Source organism: Rattus norvegicus, chromosome 1 (genome assembly GCF_021556685.1).
Source record: "Rattus norvegicus strain SHRSP/BbbUtx chromosome 1, alternate assembly SHRSP_T2T, whole genome shotgun sequence".
In the NCBI taxonomy this organism is placed as follows: domain Eukaryota; kingdom Metazoa; phylum Chordata; class Mammalia; order Rodentia; family Muridae; genus Rattus; species Rattus norvegicus.
The window spans coordinates 65123339-65135612 of NC_141534.1; the positions used below are offsets into that span (position 1 = coordinate 65123339).

General features: G+C 48.1%; 1 pseudogene; it reads right to left on the reverse strand.

Moving 5' to 3' along the window:
* Positions 1-10662: 10662 nt before the first annotated feature.
* On the reverse strand, positions 10663-11892 carry LOC148007159 (sperm motility kinase Y pseudogene; annotated as a pseudogene).
* Positions 11893-12274: the final 382 nt, after the last annotated feature.

Genomic DNA, 12274 nt, shown 5'->3' on the forward strand with positions numbered 1-12274 from the left:
AACAGCTTAACATCTGTTGGCTGGGACGCCTCACAGTCGCTCCTCATTAGGTCACAATAGGACCTGTCATGACATGGTTGGGAAGGGCTTCAAGGCTCTGGCTTCTGTGGGCTATGGAGAGATTTAAGGCTTTTAGAAATCAAAGCCTGTAAGATGTTTACCTCTCCTCGGTTCTCTGTTTTGAATGTTTTCTATGCCTCCTGCTTCAAAGTCGTCATGTCTACACTCAGGGTGTCACTTTTTCATTGAATTCTGAATGATTAGCCTCAAACTGATGGTACACTGTTAAAAAAAATAAAAAAAAAACAAAGCTGTGTTTCTAAACTGACCCATCAAGATGACACTGATTTCATAAATCCTCAGAAAGGCTCTAGGTTATCATCAAACACCTGAGACAAAGCTGCAGGGATAGGCAGAGCACTTGCCTCCCAAGGGTAAGGAATTGAGTTTCAATCCCCAAAACCCCCATCAATGTTGGGTGCATCAGCAAAGCCCACAAGCTCAGCATCTGTGCAGTGGGGAGGGGTTGGGGCTTGAAGACAGGTGGTCTGACATGCAGGCGTGAGGACCTGTCAGAGGATGGCCTCTGACAGGACATGGGGTAGTGGTATGCATGGACACCTAGGCACATAAGGGGGTATGCATACACAGGCAGACACTTCCTCTCACACAGAGGTTGGCATGATGTATAGAAAACCAAGTCCATCCTGAGTGTAGGGCTCACTTTAAATATTAAGGTCCAGTGATGGAAGAGGCATGTATGAGGACAAGGAGCTCTGTGCAACCTGGGGCCAGAAGGAACAGAGTGGCTATGCTGACACAGTTGAAATGAATTCTCAATCACAGTCTGTGACAGCCAGGTCACAGGACCCAGTCTGCTGTGTTATTTGTGAGCAGCCAGTGCAGCCAGAAGCTAACTATTGAGCACTGACTGGCCCAAGCCCAGAAAGGGTCTCTGTTTCTCAGAGTGCTGGGGGCAGTGCAGTGTGTAGCGCTTTCCTTCTGAAGACTCTTCTGGGGTTTGGAGTCCCCTGTAGAGGACTCTCATGGCTGCAGACACTAAGCCTGGGAGGAAAGATCCTCATCTGTAGAATTCACTGAAAGGCCTGAGAGCAAAAAAGGAAAGAAACAGCAAAATGTGCCACCTCTGCTCACTGTGGTTCAGCTTCTGCCTTTGCAGCTGAGCTCAGGTGCCCTGGAGTCCTCCCTAGCCTGAGTCAGTGATCTCAAGTTTAAGTCCCTACTTCCTGGTTTGTAGTATCAAACAAAGCACAGTTTCAGGCAAGAAAAGCTGTGAACACCATCTAGACATTGCTGTCTACATTTGAGGGGGACTGTTGAGCCCCAAAGGGAGCAAGGGTTACAAGGTCAGGTATTATAGGAATGGCCAGGGTTGGAATCCAAGTTCCAATCTCCCTTTGCTCTGGGCAGAGGGTAGGCCTGGCAATTGGTTCCTGCTGTGTACATGGGGAGAATCAAAGGGTCTTATGGGATCGCTGGCACAGACCTGCCCAAGCATGGCTTAGGGAGCCTCACACCAACTCAATATTTGATGTGTTCCCAGTTTTGTCTACCATCCTCAGCTGTGTGCCATTTTCCCTGCCTCCTGCAAGGGACCCTAAATATCTTCCTATAAAAGGCGATCAAGGAGGAGTTGCACAAGGACAGGTGGGGCTCTGTGGGGAGGTTCACATGGGCTAACACATTAGAGGGCCACAGTCCCTGGATTGATGCTGGATGGACACCCTCCTCTGACATCCAACAGAGAGATCTTCACAGAGATCAAGAGAAGGCTTCTCTGAATAGCTGTGCAGAGCACCTCTGATTCATGGACTTAGGACTGACACCCATAGGATGCTTTTGAGGAGCCGATTGTGATTCAAGGGCTCATCTGCCTGGGTCCATGTGCCTCTAGAGATGAGCCCAGGACTTGGCTGTGGCTGGTTATGGGATCAGATCAGAGGATGGGAGGGGGCTTGTCCTTGGCTCCTGGGAGTAGAGCAATTTTTCTTTCCCTGCCCCTACTTTTTTTGCTTTTCTTTCCTTGGCATAAGGAGGGACTGGAAGAAGTCTGTCTATGGGGAGTGAGGCTGGCTGGGAAACTGCTCGCTGTTCTACATTGTCATGCAGCTGGGGGCTTGGGGTTGTTGGCAGGATAACCTCTGCACCATTCCAGTCTGCTTCTCTCCACTTTATCCATGCATCCCTGTCCCAGGGCTGGGAGACCTGGATACAAAAGTCCCACCTGTAGCTTCCAGTCCAGGGATGGAGTCCCTCAGTGAATGGATTCCAGATGGTTCTGTGTAAAGCTGCATCAAACAGGGTAGTTACTGAACATGTGGGTACATGGAGGAGGATACTGCACTGCACCCACCCACATTTCATATAAAACCAATCCTCATGCTCTGGTACTAATTGGTTCTTTTTATACCTTTCACCATTTTTGCTATTCACTGTACTGTTAAGGGTGAATTTTCATTGTTTCACTTCTGCAAAAAGACAGAGTTTAGCATTGGAGACTCCCTACAGCCTGGCTGGAAGGGAGGCCTACACCCATGTGTCCTTCTAGGAAAAAGCTCTTTCATAGGATGCCTCCCTGCGTCCCAGGATGTGTGGAGGGCTCTGTGCCCTACCCAGGGTTCACCTCAGTATATTAACGGGAGCAGAGGCTTCTCTCTGATAGAACAGTACCACCCTCCTGCAAGATGTCTATGATGGTTTGTATATGCTTAGCTCAGGGAGTGGCAATATTAGGAGGCGTGGTCTTGTTAAAGTAGGTGTGTCACTGTGGGCATGGGCTTTGAAACCCTTTTCCTATCCACATGCAAGCCAATCTTCCCCAAGCAGCCTTCAGATGAAGATGTAGACCTCTCACTTACTCTGGCACCATGACTGCCTGGATGCTGCCATGCTCCCAGCTTGATGATACTGGACTGAGTCTCTGAACCTGCAATCCTGTGTCCATTAATGTTGTCCTCATAAGAGCTGCATTGGTCATGGTGTGTCTGTTCTCAGCAGTAAACCCCTAACTGAGACAATGTCAATGTTCCCTGCTCCAGCTTCCTGGCTATAGAAGCTTCACACATGAGCAGCATTCTCTTGGGATATGGGCCTAATAGGCTCTAGGCTGTCTGCTTGATCTGAGAGTGTTAGGACATCCTGCTCCTAAGGGCATTGTTACTGTTCCCATGCAATACTGTGAAAACATCAGCAGGCTCCTGCTTTCTTACCCCCCTGAACACAATGCTGCCTTTTCCAGGAGTGGATCCAACAGCTCTCAGAACCTCCTCAGGAACTATGTGTTACCCAAGGATTACCTGCACTTGCTTACACACCCCTATTCTGTGTCCTGAAAACTTTTCAAAGCCCATTCATCTGAGACTGGTGAGTTCAGGACAGTAGTCCCAAGTGTCTTGTCCTACGCTGACAGTTCATTCTCATGAGGCATCACTTACCCTTGACAGAGGATTTTTCCAAGGGGCATTGGATGTGCAGGAGAATTGTGTGTGCTGACTCCTGTCAGATCAGCACAGGATACCATCAAGGCCCCATTTGCTCTTGATTTTGGAACTCATGGTCTTGGCACTGTCTTGTTGTTATTTAGGTCCCTGTCAGTCCCTAATTGAATTTTAGCATGGGAACCCAGGGCAGTTGTCTACAAAGATATTCCTAGTATGGGCCACATCTTCACCTTGCCAGACATAAAGCACAACAAAACACCAGGCAGGCAGAGAGCCCTCAGGGGCTGGAACTGGCATGTTCAAACACTCTGGCTTGACCTTGGCCAGCACAGATTCAGAGAACATCTTCTATGTAGGAAGATCTCCTTCCTCCTCTCAGAGTTTAGGACATCTAGAGGTAGGCTAAGGTGCTGGCACAATGTGAGCAGAGGCAGCACTCTGGGCTTGTTCAGTGTCAAAGCCTCCCTGCCACCCCTGTATCACAGTCACAGCAGCCCATCTCATGAGAATTCTAGGGCTGCTGATATCCTGGATGAATAATCCATGTTCTGCTGCTAGTTTCTTTGCTTCCACATGGACAACTGAGAGAAGAGATTGATTAAGTGTAGGTGAGGAAGCCCTGCAAATATCTACTTGGTGTTAATAAAGACAATGGGTTCTGACTGGCAAGATCTTTGAATTAGATTTTGAAAAATGCCACCTAGGAACAGTTAGTAGGTACTCTCAGGAAGGTGCAGCATGGTGGGCACAATGGGACAGGATCCCTGAGGCTGGTGCAGTGGGACAGGGTCGTTAGGGCAGGTAAAACTGAGTAGGAAACGTGAGCCAGGAACAACCGGGCAGGGACCCTGGTTCAGTTACAACAGAGCAGGGATCCTGGGGGAGATGCAAGGGGGCATGATTCCTGGGGAAGGGATCTTGTAGTTGTGGCCCTGTGGCATGTGCAACTGGCAGGGACCCTGGGGCAGGTGCACTGTGACGTGCACCCAAGCTGGAATGTTCAGACAGGTGTGTGTTTGCTTCATGCAGCTGCTGTCTGAAGTAGAGAACACTGGCAACTGCCCCAGAGGGGATTTTGGGAACTCCTTCCAAGAATCCCTTAGCTCCTAACTGAGAAGCTATACATTCCACAGATGGACCTTTATTGAGATGAGCAGATTCTAAGGGAGCTGCCTTGAATGAACAGCCAAAGAAAGCAGAAATGAAGAACAAGCAATTGCAGCAGACATGTTCGTGTGTTTTCGACCAGAAAAGTAGGAAAGGAAGAAACTGATTAAGTCAAATCACTTCTCTGTCTATCCATCCATCCATCCATCCATCCATCCATCCATCCACCCACCCACCCATCCATCCATCCATCCATCCATCCATCCATCCATCCATCCGACCATCCATTTCCCTGAGGGAAGTCAGCTTTTCTTTCTGAGAATGTCGAAGCAGCGCTCCCTTGTGGTGACAATGAGGATTGCAGGCAGTGAGATAAGTTGGTATTTATTGATTGATTGATTGATTGATTGATTGATTGATTGATTTCATCTGCGATAGACTGCCACTTGTGGCCAGTCCCCATCTGCATCAGCTGTACCATAAACCCAGTCTCAGTGTGACACAGAAAAGGCCTAAATGGAAAGTATGTCCTCTCTCTAAGCGACACTGTATAATAACATACTCTGGACTGCAGGTCAGTCAAGGCCTGTGTTTAGGAGACTTGTGGACAGATGAATGTCTGTGAGTCTGGACTTAGACTCTGTGGAGGGCTCAGGTCACCTGACTGTCCTGAAGCTTCCCACTGTGATTTATTTCCCTCCTACAGAGCCAGACACCTGAGCAACTGCATTTCCTGGTTATCCCCTAATCCTCTTACACTGTGTAGTGTGTTCAATCTCAGGGAGGGCCTGGGAATCTGAGAGACACCACTGAGCCCTCTGGGCCTGGCTGACTCAACCTGAGGCTACTCTGTGTGTCTTCATTTTGCTCACCCTCCAGAGACCTCAAAAGTCCGCAGTGAGCTTGCTGAGAGGTCAGGAACCTCCATATTGGCCCAAGAGCAACTGTCCTCTTTTACAGGTTCATCCACAGAGCTTGTAATTCTGATTGGTGCAACAGTCAGGAAGAGTGAAAGATGTCATCTCCCAAGGACAAGTGCTGTGCTAGTGGACACTGAGGAACTTCAGGGATCAAACCCTTCCCCATTCTTCTCCAGCCTCTCTTGTTCTTCGTTGAGATGTTTCCTGCAGATCTAAAAGATCCAAGCAATCCATGACATAGTTTGAACATAATCTCGACATTTTATTCATTGCCTGATAACTAAGACTAGGTAAAATTTATTTATTTATTCATTCATTCATTCATTCATTCAATCAATCATTCGTTATGCATACATACAGGGTAGCTGTATTTAGAAAGACCAGAGAGGGCATCAGATGTCATTAGAGACATTTGTGAGCCTCCATGTGTTTGCTGGGATTTGAACTCAGGACCTCTGAAAGAGCATTCAGTGCTCTTAGCCACTTATCAATCTTTCCATTTTCCAGGCTAACTTTTTTACTTCCAATAATGTCTTCTTTATTCAGGTTACATCCTGATCCCAGTCACTCTCCCTCTTCCCTTCCCAGTCCCACCTTACAAATCCTTTCTACCATAATGCTCTCCCTTCTCTTTGGACAAGGGGAGAGTCCCTGGGTACCACACCACCCCGGGACATCTAGTCCCAGGTGGCCCGAGCACATTCTGCCCCACAGATTTACAATCAGGCAGTCCGGGTATGGGGAACAGATCCAATGGCAGGCAACACAGACTGAGACAGTCCTGGATCTACTTGTCAGATGACCCACATGGAGACCAACTGCAGATAGCTAACCTGGCTCTGGGGTTGGTTGCACAGGCTCTAGCATACTCCATGGACCAAGGTATCTGACGGTAGGGGACTTCTTGTAGTGTTTTAACCCAACCAGTTTCCTTGTCACTCTCCCCCCACTCTTCCACAAGACTTCCCGAGCTCCATCTGAGGATTGGCTGTGGCTTTCAGCTGCTGAGTGAAGCCTCTGGAGACAGGTGTGCTACTTTTCTGTCTGGAAGTAAATCAGAAAGAATATCATAAATAGCGTCAGAGGTTGTGTCTGTCACATGAGACAGATCTCACTTTGTGTCAGTCATTGACTGGTTGGTCCCTCAATATCTGCTTTACCTTTATCCCTGCACACTTATTGGCAAGACAGATTTCGAGTTGAAGGTTTTGTGAATGTATTGATGTCTCCTTCCTCTTCTAGAAGTGTTTCTTGTTACAGGAGGTGTCCATTTCGTTTTCATGCTCTGGTAAGCCTGCAAGGGAGGCTTTGTGTTGGGTCCAGTAGTTAAAAGCAAGACCTGGGAAGAGGAACGGAAGAGTTGTGATCTAGGACTTCCTGCATCAGCCAGCTCTGGGTCCTGGGAGCCTAGGCAGGCTTTGCAGTCATAGAGCTCCATCCACTGCCCAAGTCCCATCCTGACACCTTCTCCATCTCTATTACAGACCATTGTAATTCTGGCATAGTCGCTCTGTCCTGGGCCCGATAGGCCATCCTACCCTGGAAGAACAGAGAGTTCAAGGACGGCCAAATTTCACTTAAGCAAACTTGTTCTCAGACTGTGTGGTTGCTCTGTCTTAGCTCTCATAACACACTTCCCTCTACGTTGCCTTAGGCTGTATCCTCCAAGCATCCCACCATGCATCAGCTCCATATCCTGACGAACCTACCTTAGGATCCCTGATAATTCCAGATACTTTAATGTTCTCCCAGGATGGACTGTGGCCTCTGGTGTGGCTCACATTGATCCTAGAAGTTCTTGGGAGCCTCCATGCCATGGCATAGGATGTCTCTGAATCCGCACTGGCCTGAGGGATTCCATCTGGCACAGGATTCTCTCCCTATTGTTGAATTTTGGCTCTTACGTTTTTCAGGAATGGCTCTGCATGTGGTCAACACACACTACCCTGGAAGACCAGAGAGTTCAAGATCGGCCAACTTTCACTTAAGCAAACTTTTTCACAGACTGTGTGGGTCCCATCAGCAGAGAGTAGCCTCCACATTGCAATGATGTGCAAACTTCTGCCTTTCAGCCATGATGGACTTTAGTATCTACCCTGAGGACCCTCCACAAGCCACAGGTGGGTGATGTGTAAATTGGGCATGTTATTGGGTCAGGTCTTCAGTGCAGTGCCTTAAGCTGACAGCCTTTTGGGAGGGCATATGCTTCTCTATTAAATGAACCGGTTCCACTGTTGGTCTGGACTCTGCTGTGTCTGCCGCTCATGCTCTCCTGCAAGTCTCTAACTGTCCCTAACTCTCCTTGACTGGCTGGTCAATCAGTCTTCATACCAGTCTAGAGCCATTCTATAAACACAGAGCCCAGACTGTCCTCTGCCGACGTTTAACAGGGCTGCTGGTTTAGTGTCCTGGGTTCCCTATGTGGGTGCAAACTCAAGTTTCTTAGGTCCCTATGTGTCTGACAAAAAGCCTTTAGAACAAGGTAGATGTGAAGTAATCAGGAAATAAACTCCTGCAGTACTTCATGTCTACCACTGGAGGGATCTACACTTTTCTGGTCCTGGTGTGCTACTCAGCAAACTGGAAGGCTCTGTGCCTGAAGCAGAGAACCTCTGCTAAACACAATGTTACCAAGAAACTGGCTGTATCTTCATGGCAGCCTGTAGAAGATTCTCCACGACCCTGAGGACCCAATTGGGAAAACTTAGGTAGGCAGGGTGTGGGAGCCACCAGGGCTGTATGGAGACCTTACCCAGAATTTAATCTCCAGCTGTGCATTCCGATTAACATGACCCACACTCCTATGAAGGTCTCTGGGTGGCTCCTGATATGAGTTGGGGGAGGGGGGAGGACAAGGAAGCTGGGTCAAGACAGAAGCACTGTCCTTACTCACTGCGTCTGGGCTTGTTCCTGCCCTAACTGGGAAGCAGGAACCAAACACCCACTCCTCATGGGACTGTCCGTGATGAGGCCAGCTGAGGATCTGAACTGTCAGCAAGAAAGACAGGAGGTGTATGTGCCACAAACCAGAGCACAGTGTCCCGCATAAGCCCATCTCTCAAATGATGCCATCTCCTCCCCAGAGTGGCTCCAGTCTGGGTTAGGAGTGGGTCATGTATTCCGAGCTCTCTGCTACTCCTGCAAACACAGCAATGGTGCCTTCTCATGCTCATCTATACTGAGCCTAGGGAGCAGCCAGAGGTCATACTCATGGGAATTCAGACTCAGTTCAATCTGCTATCCTGTAGCCCATGAGTCTGGACTCAACTTTAGTGGTCAAGGCCAGTGGTTTTTTTTTCCTGGACAAGACTTTGAGAATGTTAGTGACACATTGTATGCCCTTGGCTGGCCTTCACTCTAATAGCCCTGAGTGACCATTCCAGCCTGCCCTCAGGGATTCAGATCAGCATTGGCCAGATCAGGCTCTTTGCTATCTGTTCCTATAGCTCACCTCCACTGTAGTTCATGTGTCCTGGCTGCTGCAGCTGCTCCAGAAGCTACCAGATGTCTTCCCACAGAATCCTATAGTCCCTGTGGGCTCATCCACAGACATCTCACACTCTCCCTGCTGGGAGTTAGGCTGGATGCCTGCTGTGTGGGAGCTGCCTTGGCTTGTGGAGCAGAGTCAGAAGCAGCGGAGGAGATGCTGTCTGCTGCTCTTAATGTCCTCAGTGCCCAGGGCTTGCCTGTGGTGTGGTTGTGGTCCAGCTCCAGTTAATCACTGATATAAATTCAGCCTGTAGAAGCTGCGGACCCCATGAGGCACAGGGAGGACCATGACTGAGGGAGAACCATGCAATCCAGGACCCTGTTGGGATCAGGGAATATTCCAGGTCCCCTCTCACGCAGGATGCAAGGCTAGGAGCTCTGTGTGCCCTGACACAGGGGCATGGGACCGTGACTCCCATGAAATGCTCCTTCATACCTATTATATCATCAGCTTTGAGAAGGTCTTCCTCAGTAAGAACATTCCACACTGCTTGCCTCTGCCATCTGGCTCTCTTTTCCAGGGCTGCATGCCCTCAGGAACATTGACATGTCTTCTATGAAAATTAATATTCTGTTAAATCATTTTGATAAACAGTTCTCAGCATGATATCTGTGTCCAGAAGTAGTCATCAGCAATTCTCACGGGGACAGGGAATCAAAATCTTCCCCCTGCTGTTCATCCTCCTCTTTCTCCTCCTCTTCCTTCTCTTCCTCCTCCTCCTCTTCTTTCTCCTCCTCTCTTCATCTTCCTCCTCCTCCTCCTCCTACCCTCCTCGTTCCTCTCCTCCTCCTGCTGCTGTGCCTAATGCTGCTTCTGCTATTGTTGCTACTCCTGTTGCTGCTGTAGTTTCTGCTGGTGTCTTTTCCATTGTCATGTGTCTGAAATCACCTACTGTTTATACTGAGGACATGAAAGAATTTCCAGATGACACTGTGAAATAGACAAGACAATTTATTCCAAGCAAAAAAGACAGTGAGGTAGAATTCTTAGCTTACCATTTGGGGCTTTGATTTGCCTTACTATATTATAACTTCTTTTTTCTACTTCTCAGTTGAGGTCTTTGAAAGAAACCGATTAGAACTACCACCTATAAAATTCAATAGATCAATAGGTCTTAGGAACAAAAAAAATCCAGTATGCAAAACAATATGCATGCATGCAGGATTCTGACCATCAACTATAACCCACAAACTAGTTTGTTGATACTTACTCAATGACAAACCTTGTTAATTAGTTTTGAGGCTTAATGGAATGGGATGTTACATTTGAAAACATAAGACTCTGTTCTGAGGCACTTGTGATTGATGACCACATGTGAAAAGATCAGTAGCCCCTGGAGGAGTCCATGAGCCCATGAAACTCTTGTCCTCACCCTGTGGGAGCTATTGGCCTAAGGGGTAGCTGGAGTCCATCTGAAGGGTTGGGCCAACTAGAAAACTCTGTAGAGTGTGGAACTCATCAATCCTATTGGGTCCCTGCTGGGAAGAGGAGAAATCAAGAAGAGGGAGAAGGCTTGGTGTTGGGGAAACCTCATAAAGAACTTAGAGAAGATACAAGGTAAGAATTGTGGGGAAAATGGAAACCAGAGACAGAGGAAGGACCAGCATAGAGCAAACTGAAAAGGACAAAGCACAAAGGTACCTGGGCTATGCCTGCTGCTTGTTCTCTGGACTCTCCCTGTGGCTCATTTCTGGGGGGAGATTCTGTTCTGCCCCAGGCGAGGTTTCTTTCTCCTTGGCATGCAGCAACACAGCTTTATCAGGGCATTTGCTATATTCCTGGTCCACCCCTTAAAACCTCTGTGCCGGACCCTGCTGGGGATGGGCTTATCCTCTAATGGGGCTGTGTGGGAGAGTGGGTTGTCTTCTTTGATTTCCTTATTGCTACTCTTCTCAGTGAAGATGCTTGTTGTTTGAATGCATGGGACACTCACGGCACATTTGTGATAGTGGTCCTGTGTAGGTGTCATCGGTAGAGGCCTGAGACGACCAGCCACAGTGGATCTTTTGCCTCCTTTTGGATGAGCATTCTGGCCATAGTGAGATACGTGACCATGGGAGGATGACACCCGCAAGGTGCCAAGGACTGGCAGGCTTCCACTCCTCTTTGGTTCTAATCTAAAAGCAGCAGAAGGATCAAGGCTAGGGAATGGTGCTGCAACGGGACTCACTTGCTGTGCCTGGGCTGTGCAGCCATCCCCCTGGAGAGCCTGCTTTTGTAGAAAGAAATAAGTTGCCATTTCCTCATTATATTTTCTTTGTTTTAAAGAGTGTTTTACTACAGAGGCTTGGAATCCAATGCTTTTCATGGCATCCAAAATTGCCGGGTCTGGTGTGAGGGGAAGCATTTCTTCATAGGGACCTATCAATTCGTTCCAGTGTTCTTTGAACCAAGGGTGTTTCATCGCCTTTCTTGCTGTTGGTCTAAAGTTGGGATTTACCCTCAGTAATTTACTAAGGAGGTCCTCCAGTTCTTTTGAAACCCCACAGGGAGCAGGATATACCCCTGCCACTACTTGTCTCTGCAGTTCTTGGATGATCACTGAATCAAATGGGAGCTTTCCCACTACCATACAGTACAAGACCACTCCTATAATCCACATATCATTCTTCGGCCCGTCATACCGATGGCCAAGGAGGAGTTCAGGGGAACCAAAAGAGTACGTGCCGCAGTGGTGGTTTAGCATTTTTCCAGGTTGAAATTGGGTGCTAAGCCCAAAGTCGATGACTTTGACCTTTTTGTTTTTATCAATCATTATATTGTCCAGTTTGAGGTCTCGGTGAACAATCCCCTTTCCATGGCAGTAGCTCACTGCTGACAATATCTGTTCAAATATTTGCCGGGCCTCATCCTCCTCTATGTGCCCTGACTCTCTGATGTACTGGTAGAGTTCTTGGCCTTCCACCAGCTCCATTATGAGGTATATTCTCGTTTCCTTTCAAATAACTTGTATGAGAGACACTATGTTGGGGTGGTTGATCTTTCTCATTATGTTTGCTTCCATCATGGCTGGCTGGAACCACTGCTTGTCCTTCCGCAGAACTTTGACAGCCACCGGGGTTCCTGTGAGCCGGTGGTGTGCCAGGAGGACTTTGGCGTTGCCCCCTTGCCCAATTGTCCCCAATACTTGGTATTGGGAATGGAAGTTGCCCTCCGCAGAGATACTGGGCTCGGGTGTAGGGGTTGGTAACTCCTCCTCAGTCTCTGTAGGCATTTTATCAGTACTAATGCTACCTAAAAATAACAAAAATGGAATCAAATAATGAAAAAGATGGAGCAATATAGGAGCTAAAATT